Source organism: Hippocampus bargibanti, linkage group LG22, assembly GCF_051943395.1.
Source record: "Hippocampus bargibanti isolate YZ-2025 linkage group LG22, ASM5194339v1, whole genome shotgun sequence".
NCBI lineage: Eukaryota > Metazoa > Chordata > Actinopteri > Syngnathiformes > Syngnathidae > Hippocampus > Hippocampus bargibanti.
In genome coordinates, this window is record NC_142755.1 from 4,401,976 (window position 1) to 4,417,051 (window position 15,076).

General features: G+C 36.4%; 1 protein-coding gene across 2 annotated transcripts in view; it reads right to left on the reverse strand.

The window, feature by feature from the left end:
- slc37a3 (solute carrier family 37 member 3) overlaps positions 1-15,076 on the reverse strand; it is a 31,565-nt gene that overhangs the window by 7,035 nt on the left and 9,454 nt on the right. The window contains exon 4 of one of the 2 annotated variants that reach the window (XM_088988489.1): positions 673-847. The gene's annotated coding sequence lies outside the window, so the exon portion shown is untranslated. Of the gene's footprint in view, positions 1-56; positions 157-672; positions 848-15,076 lie in introns of those variants that run through there. The other variant, XM_088988490.1, reaches the window with a different exon arrangement.

Here is a 15,076-nt window from a genome sequence, read left to right on the forward strand (position 1 = left end):
AAAACGAACATTTTTTTTGTGGAGCAATGGCAAAATAAAACACCGACGGTTCTTACCTTCCTGTTCGCGTTTCAGGTTATAAGCTAGCAGGTAGCGCGCTTTGGCCATAAACATCTGTTTACAGTGCGTCACGTCACCGTGACGTAACCACGCCCGACACGAGTGGACTGGGATGCTACCGCCCCCATGCGGCCAGGGGTGGAACTACATATTAATGGCTCATTTATTTGAGTATTCACGCTGTAAAGATTCTCATTAAAAAAATAAGAAAAATTCTGGTCGATTTTCAATTCAACACTAAGTAAAAGATTTAAAATTATTCGGTTCTGTACCAAAATAAAAAATATCTAAATATATATATCCATATTATTTTGGAGTGTTGCGAAACAATAAATAAGAGCTGCCAGTGAACAGGAAGCGTCCGAATACCGACCATCACGGCTGAATAAATAACTGTGCCAAAAATGTTGGCACGCCTGTGGGAAAACAGGAAGCGTATGTCTGGGAAAGTGCGCACGGACGGTGTGCATGTATTCATCTTCCCCTGGTCGGGAAGGAATTCATTTACAGTGGCTGGAGAGCAGATGCATAATGATGTGGAATGTAAATTATATATATATGTTAAGTATTGGAATTATTTCAACCCCCCGCGCCCCCAAATCCTTTACCCACCTTCCACATTTGGATATTGGAGGTGTTGATGTGCTGCTGTGGGGGAGGTGGAGGAGAGGAGGAGGAGAGTCTCCTGCTGTGGTGGTCAGAAAAGCCATCATGGAGGCCCAGTTTCGGGCTCTGGGCAGGGCCATCAACGTCAAGAGCTTCCTCTGGGCATGGAGGTACAACGCATCTGTTGATAAAATAAAATAAAATAAAATAAAATAAAATACAATAAAATACAATTAAATTAAAATGAACAAATAAAGACATAAATAAAAACAAACAAATAAATAAATATAAATATGAAAAATAAATATAAAAATAAACAATAACAATAAAAATTACAATAAAAAAAATAAATAAAAAAATATAAAAATAAAAAATCATGAAAAATAAAAATAATAAAAATGAAATTAAAAATAAAAATAAATAGTTACGTTTTTCAATTTTTAGCTTTGGGAATGTAATATTGCTGTTGTGTTGATACTGAATTCAAAATATCCCAATATAACCTGGTTTGGGAGTTTTTTTTTTGTGCAAATTTCCCCATTGTGGGACGAATAAAGGTTTTCTGAGTCTGATTTTTCCCCCCAAAAGGTAAAAAAATATTTTTTTTGGTTCAAGAAATAATGATGGAGAAAAGATGACGAGTAAAAATGTATTAAAATAAAACTTAATAGTGTATATCAAAATAAAACTGCTTCAAAGCACTTCAACCTATTTTATTAAAACTAATAAATGTGACTGATTTTCCACCAGCGTCCACTAGAGGGTAGTAAAACATTATTGGTGATAGGCTGTGGGGAGAAAAATGAGGCACACCTGAACCTCCAATCTTGAGACTCGAAATACAAAATGATATAATTTTGTAAGAATATGCAACTTTTGTATCAATATTTAAAAAAATGTGATAGAAATGCAATGGAGCTACTTGAACTGTGGATACAATGTGATTGTTTACAACATATCCTGTGACTGTAAAGTGACCTTGAGAGTTTTGACAGGCGCTTATGAATGAAATGTATTATTGTTATTAATAAATTAATTTTCTACACCAGTATATTACCCGCATGTTTCTCACGAATTGTGAACATTTCCCTGGATCTATTTTTATCCGACTTTTATGATTACAAAATAGTCCTAAATGAGAAATGAGTCTCGATGAACATTGTTGACATGTCATTATTATAATCTCCCCCTGATACTTGTAACCCAGAAATAATACTAAAAAATCCCAGGTCAATTTGACCCATAATATTTTTATTGAGATGTTCCAGAGAGTTGGAAAAAAATAAATAAATTGTGAAAACGAATGTGCTTATTCAGCATACACATGCCAATTGCACTCAATGACTGGTCCACATGCTACACATTGACAAACCGCACAACCGCTAGGCTAGTACGCTCAAAGCCAGCGTTCGGTACGATCGGTGGTGGCAAACGCTATTTTCAGGATGTGAGTCATGGAAACAAAGCCGACCGCAAAGAGGAAAAGCACATCTATTGTCGCCGTGAAAGCATAACACAGGTGCGGAGATTGAGAGTATAGTAGCGTATTGTTTGGGTATGAGAAGCCCTTGGAGGGGCGAGTCAGCATCGAACCATCTGCAAAAAATTGAATTCTGGCTCGAAATGTGATCTACTCCTAAAAACATTGAATAGAGCAAATAAGTTGACGATTTTAAAGTCATTTGGACTGTTGAACAGTGCTTTCAATGCATATGTGGAACTGCCGCGGCTCGGAATTGAAGCGGATTCACGTGGGAACAGCGATGCGACACAATCTCTATTGGTCAATGGATTATACAGCTTCGTTTTTGCTTTCGACATTTATCTTGTAGCAGACGCGCGCATTTCACCGTGATGTCCCTGATCCACTGGTGAAAATGATGCGTTCATCTTAACACAGGGTGCAGAAAAGTGATTAAGATTGAATGACTGTCTTTGTGTTGGCATTTTTTTTTGTTCTTTTGACCTCAAAATGGCGACGCGAGGGTGGCTGCCTTTACAGCAGCTCCTGTATTTTGTTTTTCTACTTCTTTCTTTCCTTTCCTCTTCCTTTCATCACTTTGCTGTTGTGAAATGTCAATTTCTCCACTGCAAGACTAATAAAGGTAAATCCAATCCAATATATACACACATATATACATATATATACACATATATATATATATATATATATATATATATACACACACATATACACACTCAGATATACACATATATGTACCCACACATGTACGCACACATGTATGCATACACACATGTACACGCACACACATGTACACGCACATGTACACACATGTACGCACATGTACACGCATGTACGCACATGTACACACATGTACACACACGTACACACACACACACACATATATTTATATATCAATAAACAGTTCAGTAAAGTAGAGTAAATCTGCCAGTGGTTAACAAATCAAAAGTTTTGGCTCCATGTGGTCCCTCGGTGGGAAAATCAGAGACGCCATGGGCCGATCTCGTCAAGATGTCCCGCAGAAAGAAAAATGGACGCCAGGAGAGAGAGACAGACAGAAAGAGAAAGAGAAAGAGAAAGAGAAAGAGAAAGAGAAAGAGAAAGAGAAAGAGACGAGCAATGACAGCTGCTGACAGATTGCTGCTCCGGTTTTGGTCGGAGTTGGGGGTTATTGTATACGTGGTTACTTGGCCACATGCCATCAACTCAAATCGCTGCCAGATTGCGTTTCTGCTGTTACACCTGGCCGTCAGCTCAAAGCGACGGGTGCGTTATTGCGGAGGTAATTATGATTTAAATCAATTCCAGTCAGCGTGGGTTGAACCCCCCGGGAGCTTTTCAACGTCTCTGCTGAATATCACACTAAAATGCATACATAAGTCACACGTGTTGCCAAATAGAAGAAGAAAATACATACAGTGAAACCTCAGTTTACAAATTTAATTGGTTCCCAGGAAGAGTGTGTAAGGCGAAAAGTGTGTATTCCAAATATTAATTTCCCATAGGAAACCATTAAAATGAGAATAATCCGTTCCCAGGTCCCCATAAAACATAATTTTCTACTAAATAAGCCTTAAAATTACACAAAAATAAACCTTATTTTATGTATCATAAATTTGATATTGTATTGTAATTAAATAAATAAACTGCACTGTATAATAAAGTCGCTTTATTTACCTTTGTGATGGTCGTTGATGTAGTTGCATCTTGATGATATCCTCGTGAAGTTGCCGTGTTTTCTCGGCGATATTATCCTCACTCACACTGTCCCCTGCTAGCTGCTTTTCGTTAATACAAATCAACAGAAGTTTTTCAACCTCTTCTATTGCCTGAGACCGTTGCTTAGACAACACAGAATTTTCTTTAATGTCTTCTTAGGCTAAACACTAGCCTGTGGTGGGGTCTTTTTCAGTCCCATAACAGCAAAAGTACTCCACACGATAACAAAACAATATCTGCACTCAAACAGAGGGGGGTGTGGAAAACTAGTCCGCCAGCCACCGTGGCGCTGTGTGGTTTGGTTCGTCCGTCGTATGCCAAGATTATATTCTCGTCAATTTAATGTTCGTAAAGCAAAAAGTTTGTTAGCTAAAGCGTTCGAAAACCGAGGTATCACTGTATAGAGAATTTTTTTTTTTGGCTTGTTTTGAATGTATTTTAACATCTCACAAAGTCAATCCAATGAAATATTCAATGCGGTTCAGGTCCTGGAGAAGCAAAGCAAGATGGTTCCATTCTGCGATATGTTTTTTTTTTTCTCAAAAGTTGAAATATTAAAATTAGTTTAGGAATTCAAAATGTTTCTAAAACTGGAGAAAGTTTGAACACACTTTGGACTGACAAAATACGTCTATCTTGATTTTAAATGCGATAAAAATCAGGCTAACATGTAAAGCATCACGCAAACTTCACAGTCCATTAAAAGGAAACCGCCAACTTGACATGACGTCTCCCTCGGAGATTTATTGACCTTATTTTAAAGTTTGCGAGCCACGTTTGAGCCCCCCCTCCGTAACCCTCCAAGGTGGCCTTGTACTAATTACATGATTTATGGAGTAATACGCGTTTTAGGGAAGGCGCGGTACAAGAGCGTCACTGGCCATCCGTCACACACAGGAAAGTCGATGTCATTTTTCCGTCATATTTTTTTTTTTTTAATCTTCCGCCAAACCCGTCAATCATATAACCATTTTTGGACATTTTCATCTATTACGCTAATATCCCTGGTGCAATATGACATTTTGGTACATACAGTATTATTCAAGGTTGCCTTGGAGTATTTGCATCAAATTGTAACTCGCGCCCATAAACGTCATTGAGTCATTGAGTTTGACTTATCGGGTGCCATCAAGCTTAATGTGGGCTAGGGGAGAGGGAGTTAACTCAGTCACTGCCAGACAATGTAAAAAATGTGTCCACTCCAGTGCCAGGGTTTTTGTCACTTTCACTGAAATTCCAAACGGAATATTGAGTTTTAGGACTACGTAAACATTCAATACAGCATTAGAAACCTTAGACTCTCTTCTTTCATCAGAAATTAGTTAATTCCTAAATGATATGGGTCTGGAGTTATATGAGCTTGAAATGAGGGCGGATGTCCAAAATACAATGCAATCCATACATATTGGTCGCTTGAACACTAAAAATCTTTTCAAAGTGATGGGACGATTCGGTTCACATCTGGATCGCAATTTTTCCAACGGTTTTCAGGGGCACTCGTCACCGTGATCCACCACTCTACCGCCGCCCGGTGACTTATACAAGGCCGCGATTTTAGGAAAGGAAGCATATGGCTAATCCATCGGCGAAAAAAAATGTGCATGATTGTGGTAAAGACATTTCCAGATCGAGAAACAAGATCGGTGCGCCAAAAGTGCTGCAATGGACTATAAATAGATCTCATTTATGACGGCACTTTTTTGGGGGGGTTAATACGGACGGGCTAAGGGGGATGCGCACCCGTGATGACTGTTTACGTCACATGAGGTGACGCAAGTGTGATGATACATGTGGGAAAGGAGGAAGTGTTATCTGTGTGCCGCCTCATGGCGCTGACTCATGTCAAAGTGACGAATTAGCACAAGCGTGTTGACTGTCTGTCTGAGTTTGTGTGTGTGTGAGTGTATGTGTGAGAGTGTGGGTGTGTGATAGCTGGCAAGCGGTTGCAGTGGATCTATATTTTGACTACGGTGGCAGGATAAATAAATAGAGTAGTGGCAACCAAGAGGGCTTCGTGTGTAGAGTATCTGGTCAGTTGATGACTTCTCGATGTGCAAAACCATCTGACTGCAAAAATGGAAAAAATAAAAACAATAAAAATAATAAAAAACAGTGAAAAAAATGTTTAAGTGGGTGAAATATGATATTTGGAAGAAAAAAAGGCCATTTGGAGTCAAGTTTTGGCTCTCGGTGCATTTGGTTACATGACACAAACCAGAAAATTGAAGGTTTTGGCTCCAACAAAAACATTATTATTATTATTATTATTATTATTATTATTATTATTATTATTATTATTATTATTGTTTATTTTATATTTTTATAATTAGTATTTTTTTATAATTTGTATATTTTTATTGTTATTATTTATTATTATTATTGTTATCATTGTTATTGTTATCATTATATATGTATTTATTTACTAACTTACCGCACTATAAGGCGCACCTTAAATAAATGACATTTTATTTTGTAACTTTTTCCATATATTATAAGGCGCAAGGTGAGCTTTTGAAAAAATTGAAGGCTTTCAGGTGCGCCTTATTGTGCGGAAAATACGGTATTTACTTATTTACTTACCTATTTATCTATGACCTATTTACTGACCTATTTATTTACTTACCTATTTATTTACTTTGTCATTTACATAGTTATTTACTTACTTATTTAATGTATTCATGTATTTGTTTATTTTGCTCAAATGAGAATATTCCGAAAGAACCGAAGTCATCAATTGCCAATCCAGATTGTTAAATAACCGATTGGTTAAATAACTGATCAAAAATATGATTTTGGTAGGAGGACGAGAAAACCAAAGACCAATTTGGTTGCAAGTTGGATTTCAGTTAAAAAAAATAATAATAATAAAAAAAAAATACACCAGCACATACTAGTACACTAGTTGCTTAAAATATATGTACAAATGAAGAGTTATTATGGCCAATTTCACATCAACAAAAGTCTCCAAATATGAATTATATGTATTTTTTTTCTGCTTACATCATTACGAAATGTACTTTTGTTGTTGTTGGTCAAAACAGGGGGAAAAATAAGACAAAACCTCTGAGTCATTCTGCATTGTTTTTGTAATTCTGAACGTTTTTACACTGGAAAAAAAATGCACTAAAACTGCGAAAAGTGAACCATGAAGTAGTGAGGGATCACTGTACTCGCTTACGTTGAGCTAAGCTATCCTCACACGCCATTTTTTTTTTCTAGAACTGAAAACGCGAGTTAGTTTTTGGTCCGAATGTCAAATTTTGGCTGCAACTAGCATGAAATGTGTGTAAAACTCCCCAAATTTGAACTGTGGCTGTCCAGGCTTTTTGCCACCGTGGCCTCATTTGAACCCATCACGATTGAAAAGTTCTGGTTGGACTCGGCTTTCTCTGGTGAAAAAAAAAAAAAAAAGACCAGCAGCAGGTGGCCTGTGTTTGGGTTGTCGGCTCGCCCGGTGTCGCGTTACTCTCTCGTACACGTGTTGTCAATTTGCGTCGATTCTCGTTTGGATTGGACTTCCATCACTAAAATAGAGATTTTCGCATCGAGAAAACCGGGTGAGCAATTGTCAATAAGTGGTCAATATGCTGGTCAAAATCATTTTAAGCGGAATAGACTCCAAAATTGCGCATTTGAAATGAAGCGGCAGCGTTTGGGACTCTCTAATAACCGTCGGGTATGTGCCAGTAAGTATTTTGCAACGAGACGAAGGAAGCAAGGGCAGATTGTGTTGCCGCATACCATTCGTGCCAGCCATTTTTATTTGTATTTTTTTTTGGGGGGGAGCAATCAGCACCTTGGCCTTAAAAAGCGAGACATTCCTACGAGAAGACGGGGCCCAAATATGAAGGCTGGCATTTTGGAATCGGGCCAGGAGCAGCGCTCTTCCTCGTGTGTCATGTTACCGTCCGGTGTTGGACTTTACTGCACTATTCAGTGAATTATTTATCTATCTATGTATCTATCTATTTATGTATGTATGTATGTATTTGTATTTTATGATTTCATTTAAGTATTTATGTATTTATTGAAGTATTCATGTATTTACGTAATTTTTATTTATATATTTACTTATTGATCTAATTATATAATTGTCTATTTATCTATGTATCTATATATGTCATTTTTATTTATGTATTTACTTACGTAATTATCTTTTTTTTGTTTCTTTATTTTTATGTATTAATTTAATTTATTTAAGTATTTATGTATGTGTTTGTTTATTTATTTTTACATACGGACTTAATTGTTTCTTTTTTTATTTATTTCTATACTTTTTATGTACTTATTTGTCTATTATTTATTATTATTATTATTATTATTAGTAGTAGTAGTAGTAGTAGTAGTAGTAGTATTTTTATTTATTTATTCATTTATTTATTTTATTCATTTAAGTATTTATGTATGTATGTTTATTTATTTTTACATGCATATTTAAGTATTAATCTACTTATTTATATACTTTTTATGTACTTATTTGTCTATTATTTATTATTATTATTTATCGATTGACCTATTTGTCTATTTATCTATTTCTCTTTATCTATGTATTTTTGTGTTAATTTATTATGATGTATTGATTTTATTTATTTATTTATGTATGTATGTCTGTTTATTTATTTTTACATGCATATTCATTTAAGTGTTAATGTATTTATTTATATAGCTTTTGTTTATTTTTGTAATTTTATTATTTTTAGTAATCTATTGATCTTTTGGTCTATATATTTATGTATTTATTTCTCTTTATGTATTTATTTGTATTTATTTTTATGTATTTATGTAAGTATTGATTTAGGTATTTGCATTTATGTATGTAATTTTTATTTATTTATTTATTTATTATCTTTATTTATTTATTGTTCATTCATGTTTATTTTTTATGAATGAATGTAAATTTTATTTATAAAAGATTCCTACACTGATTTTCTTTGTATTCTGCAGCTGTGTCGCCTGATTGAAAACATTGAAGAGGGTGATGAAAAGCACCTCAGCAAAGAAATGATGGTGGAAGGGGTTGTGGGTGTCCTCCTTCAGACTCCAGGTTGAAACCCTCAACCATTTTATTCCCAGGCTGCAAAATGTAATAAACAGAAAAAAAGAAGGGGCTGAAACGAGGCTACTCTGACAAATATTGTCTTTGGACGCTGACCAGATTATTGTACCGATGACCGCGCCAGAGGCTCAAAGTCATCCAAGTGCTCTGGATTGGACCCGAATGTTGTTTTGGACGTAAGCGGATAGCCCGATGGTTCCCCTCGGAGACGCGGGTGACGACATTTTCAATTGGACGCCAAGATCCATCTTAAAAATCTCAAGTTGGGTCGCGATTCAAAGGACAACTGACGTCACTTTTTTGTTTCTTAACTGACATCAGAAAATGTTTTATAGCATCTAAAATACCCAAAACACGCAGTATGATATTTTTATTCAAATGCAAAACACCAATAAAAATGACTTAAAGTGTCCGAAATCTGCAAAAAATTGAGCTGCGAATTGGGCATTTTCAGAAAGTCCCGCCCCCAGTTCGTGACGTCACGCCAAGACGTCTTGCATTGCTAGTGAATCAAAACAATGGCTTCAGATTCGGAGAATATGCTTTCTTGTTACACCTCCAGTTATGAATATGATTCAAATAGTTCTGAAGAGGAAAGCATACATTTTTGCAATCGATTAAAGAATTTATTCCATGCCATTTTGAGGCAACATTGGGGAGAAACGATCACCAGAAAAGAGGCACAAAATGGCGACCTCCTGTGGCCACCTCCGTTTCCACAGGCTGATAAATTCCTTATATGGAGCTTGGACACCCTCTTCTGGCGGCTTTTGGGTGCAACACAAGGTTTTCCGACCAAACAATACAGCAAAATACAGTGACGTGATGGAAGGACTGCTACAACGTGTCTTTTTTTTCGGTCAGGGGGCATTCCTTTAGTGACGTCACGTACGGACTCGTCACCAACTCAAAAACAAGACTTCCTGAATATTCAGCGCAAGTCTTAAAATATAGCTACATGCGGTGGCATCTTTTTAAAATACGCTCAGTAGAAGTCATTTGAAGCCATTTTACAAATTATGGACACAACTTGTCCGGTTGTCCTTTAAACATGCTTATACAAATAGGACCTTATTAAAAATGTATGGAAGAAAGTGGGAAGGAAGCCCTGCTGATTAACATGCCGGAAAAAAGGGGGGGAACAAAAAAAATGGTGCCTTTTGATTGCAAACGTGCTCCCAGCAGGTTTCGCCGAGTGCAAAAGTGAGTCAATCAGCGGCGCTTTAAACATCTGGACTATTGTTTCTCCGCCGGGGTTTGTGGAGCATGAACCATTCGCACTTTGGCATTGAAAAGGCCCTGTGCCAGTTGACTCATCATGGTCGGGGCCTTCCATCTGGACTCAAATGAAACGAGCGTGTGGGCCGGAAAGTCGGGTTGAGGTCTTGACGGTTGATGCGTGTCAAAAGAAGTGAGATAAAAGCGAAAAAAAAAGAGGGAAAATCCAGGAAAGAGGGGCTTTCTTATGGGTCATCGCAAGACAGAATGGAGACGCGGACGCATCGGGGATAAGAAGCTATTTTGTCTGTGCTTTGTAGCCTGGGGTGGCCCCTCCCATCTTGTCTGGAGTGGGGGCGAAACGGCAATTTACAGCTTGTTTACGACCTTATCGCCCGAGGTGGTAAATTACTCACGGATTTAGGTTCTTAACAACTTTTGTACCCCCCCCCCCCCCCAAAAAAAAAAAAAAAAAAAAAAAAAAAAAAAAATTCAACCATAACAGATTATGGTTGAGCAATGAGTTAATCTGCAAATTTCCCGATTGTGGGACGAATAAAGGTTTTCTGAATCGATGTTTTCTTAATCGATTAAAAAAATTAATTATAAAAACATGTTTGCCATTGTTTTTATTATAGATTGTTCCTTAATTAAATTTATAATACTTGTTTGTTTTTCCAAGTTATTTTTTAACTCATTCACTCCCAAAAATGTGTCCACTCCAGTGCCAGGGTTTTTATCATTGTCACTCAAATTGCAGAACCCAGAGAAAATTGAGTTTTAGGACAACATAAACATTCAATACAGCCTAAAAAAACATTAGACTCTCTTCTTTTATCAGAAAAAAAAGAGTTAATTCCTAAATTATATGAATCTAGAGTTATATGAGCTTGAACTGAGGGCATATGTCCAAAATACAATGCAACACATTGGTTTATATAGCGCTTTAACAACAGCCGAAGTTGGAACAAAGTGCTAACATGGAAAAAAGGGAAATGCTGCCCCCTTGTGGAATAGAAAAAAAAAAGTTATCAGAGGTCTGACCAGCGCTTTATCAGCACCCTAGCATGAAAAACATTTCGCAAGCAAATTCGGGAATGGCGCTCTATGTCATAATTTCAATTCCCGAATAAATTTGTGACTGGCAATGAATGTCTTTATCAATTAAAAAAAATCTATATCATAAAATCAAATGATAATGTAAAGGAGGGGTTGGGAAATGGCCCTGAATGAAAAACATTGCAAGTGCTAATGCTAATGTCAATGCAATCTCCCATTGACATGCTAACGGCGATTTAGCATCCATCGCTGGTACTGATATTCCTTAGAAAAATACAGAAGCGATATATCAAAAGTTAGCGGAAGCTAAAGGCATACGTGTGGATGGGCGCGGGGCTAAGTATGGGCTAGAAGTTTGGTTTTCGTCTTGGCTGATTTCATCAGCGGCTAGCTTTGGGAGGCAGACCATTAGCGTGTGTGTGTGGTAAAGGCAAAAAAAAAAAAGGAGGCGAGGGGTTGGGAGGAGGAGTGGTTTTGTGGTAAAGGAGAGCTTTGGACGAACCCATTGACCTTCCCTGACATCCTCCTTCTTCTCTTTTCCTTCCCGCCGCACGGCTCTTGCCACATGGCTATCACAAATCCACTTTTTTTTAATAATAAGCTGTAACATGATCATTAATTATGCGAACCAACGATTCAACTCAGACCTATCTAGTCCCCCCACAATACCCTTACTCGCAGAGATCTAAGTTGCAATGACAACGCTCACCAGTAGATGGCAGTTGTCGGCATGTACTGTACTGTGTTCTACTAAATTTAACCTTATAAATATATTTGTTGTAAATTTACAAATACATGTCAGGTTTGCTACATCGCTGATTTTCGTCTATCGCGGGTGGTCCAGGTCCGCATTCACTGTGATAAATGAGGGATTGCTGTATATGTTGAACAAAGTGAATTTAATGATAATGATGATGATGTGGCCATTTTTTTTCTTCAAACAAACCGTTGACAGTTCGTTTGAAGTGCACTTCCTACATTTGCGTCCTCCCCAAAAACGTCTAGCTGTGACAGTTATAGTTCCTCATTATTCAGCGTTTTAACAGTGTCGTTTTTGACGGCAACAGACAGCAGTTATCGACCGTCAATCAACGACGTGGCCTGGATGCAAAAAAAAAGGCATAAAGATGGCGATGAGGCAAAGCGTTCATTTGTTTATGGAAATAACGCGACATTATTTTTTGTTGCTACGGAAACGAACGTCGGGAGAACTAAAACAACACAAACGTATCCCACGAGGTATAATGTTCATAGGAAATAAATAATTGATCTTAAATTTATTTATTTGGATGTTTTTTTAACTCATTCACTGCCAGACAATGTGAAAATGAAAATAATAATAATAAATAATAATAATAATAATACAATCTAGGTGGCTTCCTAGCTAGCTATCTATTTGCTATCTATTAGCTATCTAGCTAGCAAGCTAGCTATGTATTAGTTATCTATTAGCAAGCTAGCTAACTTTCTATCTATTTGAGTTCTTCCAGGTTGAGTGAACGCTGGCGCATGTGGCTGCCGCTGCTCACCCACAGAAAATTTTCTCCTGTGACTGTAAAGTGACCTTGAAAAGCGCTTAGAAATGAAATGGGTTATTATTTTTATTTTATATACATATATACATATATATATACATATATACATATATATATATATATAGCGCTTTAACAATAGCTGAAGCTATAACAAAGCGCTAACATGGAAAAAAGGGAAATGCTGGCCGCTTGTGGATAAGATATAAACATTGCCAGAGGCCATGGCCAGCAGTTTATCGGCACCACAGCATGAAAAAAAAAAAAAACGAACAAATTCAGGAATGGCGTTCTACGTCATATATTTCAATTCCCGAATAAATTTGTGAATGGCAGTGAATGAGTTAAAGACTACTTAAGCAAAAAAAAAAAAAAAAAAAAAAAAGGGGCGATGGGGACATCGGAGGGGCTCGCCCGCCCGTGCTGGTGACTCATTGAGGGGGGGCGGGGGGGTCGTGGAAAGTGTCTCGTCGACTTGTCAACGCATTTTATGACACTTTATTTCCACTAGGGAAGTCGAAATGCGCGGCGGTAGACAACCGCAACCTACGCCGGGAGGACATCTGGATTTCTCGTCTGCGTTTGTAAAGCGGACAAATGACATTTTGCGCCCCTCCGTTTTCGTCTCCTTTTCACTTTGATCGGCACGCCGGACATGAACTTTTCATTCCAACAGATCCTGCCATTGTGTCCTCGCGCTGATTATCGCACGCGCAACCTGCGGAGTCCCCCCCTGACCTTTGACCTCTCGCTCTCTTTTGTCTTTCATCTTTTTAAAAGAGCCATAAGTTGATTCGTAAGTTTAGCATAGCCATTCAAGGAATGTTGAAGAATTCCACCACTTGCTATCTGGTGACATCATTTCCTCATGCCAGACAAAAACATCTTTTGAATTCCAAAAATATGAAACATTTCTGAGCGTAGATAAAATGAAGACATATAAACTCATATATTAACTTGTCTGTGGGGGTTTGACTTTTGGTTAAATAATAAATAATAATAATACTACTAATAATAAAATATACTACTACTACTACTACTACTACTACTACTACTAATAATAATAATAATAATAATAATAATAATAATATGAATAATAACAATAATAAAATATACAAAAATAATAATAACATATACAAAAAAAAATAATAATAATAATAATGCTAATAATAAAATATACGAACAATAATAATATGAATAATAACAATAATAAAATATACAAAAAAATAATAAAATATACAAAAAAAATAAAAAAATAAAATATATGAATAATAATAATAATAATAAATATACGAATAATAATAATACTAATATTAATACTAATACTAATAAAATTAATAATACTCATAATAATACTCATAATATAATAATAATAATAATAATAATAATAATAATAATAATAATAATAATAATAGGCAAGTATTACTGGTATTAATAAGTAATAGGTAATAAATAATAAAACTAACAATAATAATAATAATAATAATAAAAAAAATACTAATAATAAATAGATAAATAAATCTTTCACATATTTCGTATCATAAATTTAAACCCATATTCAAAAGGGATTTGAAGGAAACATCAAAATAGCCAATTCAAGGACAGCACAAAAATACTGAACACACAAAAACAAATAAGTTATTTTGTGCAACCCCACCACCCTAATAAAAAAAAAAAACGCACAATCTGAATATTATTAAGATACTATATTTAACAGGATAATATATTGCCTTTTCGCTAATTATTGCACACTTGGTTGAGTTGCACACGAAAGACGAGAGGCCCTGATAAATCATCGGTGGTCAGCAGGAAAAGGGGGGCAACTGAGGAGGAAAAACGGGAGTAGCGAAGCAGGAAACGCGCAACCAGCGCACATTAGGCTCTTGACATTTCCACTCGCACGGCAGGCTGCCCCCGTTTTCCTAACTTTTTTTTGGGGGGGAGTAGGGAGTGCTCCAATAAAAGCACTGGGCCCACTCTCAAGCGCTGCCTCACTTTGCTTTTTTGAGTCCACGAGGTCAGAACATGGCCATAAATATCATTTTGTATATATTTGGATGGAGTGTTTACACCCACAACGGCGCAAACATTGTTTTTTTTTTTAGGATTTTATTTATGTATTTTATAATACGCTGCATCATGCTGGATCATAAAAATAAAGTCCCTGACCTTTGATGAGTGAACGCAAATTCCAGGCGCTTTCCCAAGGGAATTTTTGGGCCCAAGTGTACATTCTCAGAATGATGAACTTGTTTATAGCCTTTAACAAATGCGCCTGACTTCAAACCACATGTTCAGTCTGGAATGAGTACATTAAGTGTTCGAAATATATATGTTATATGT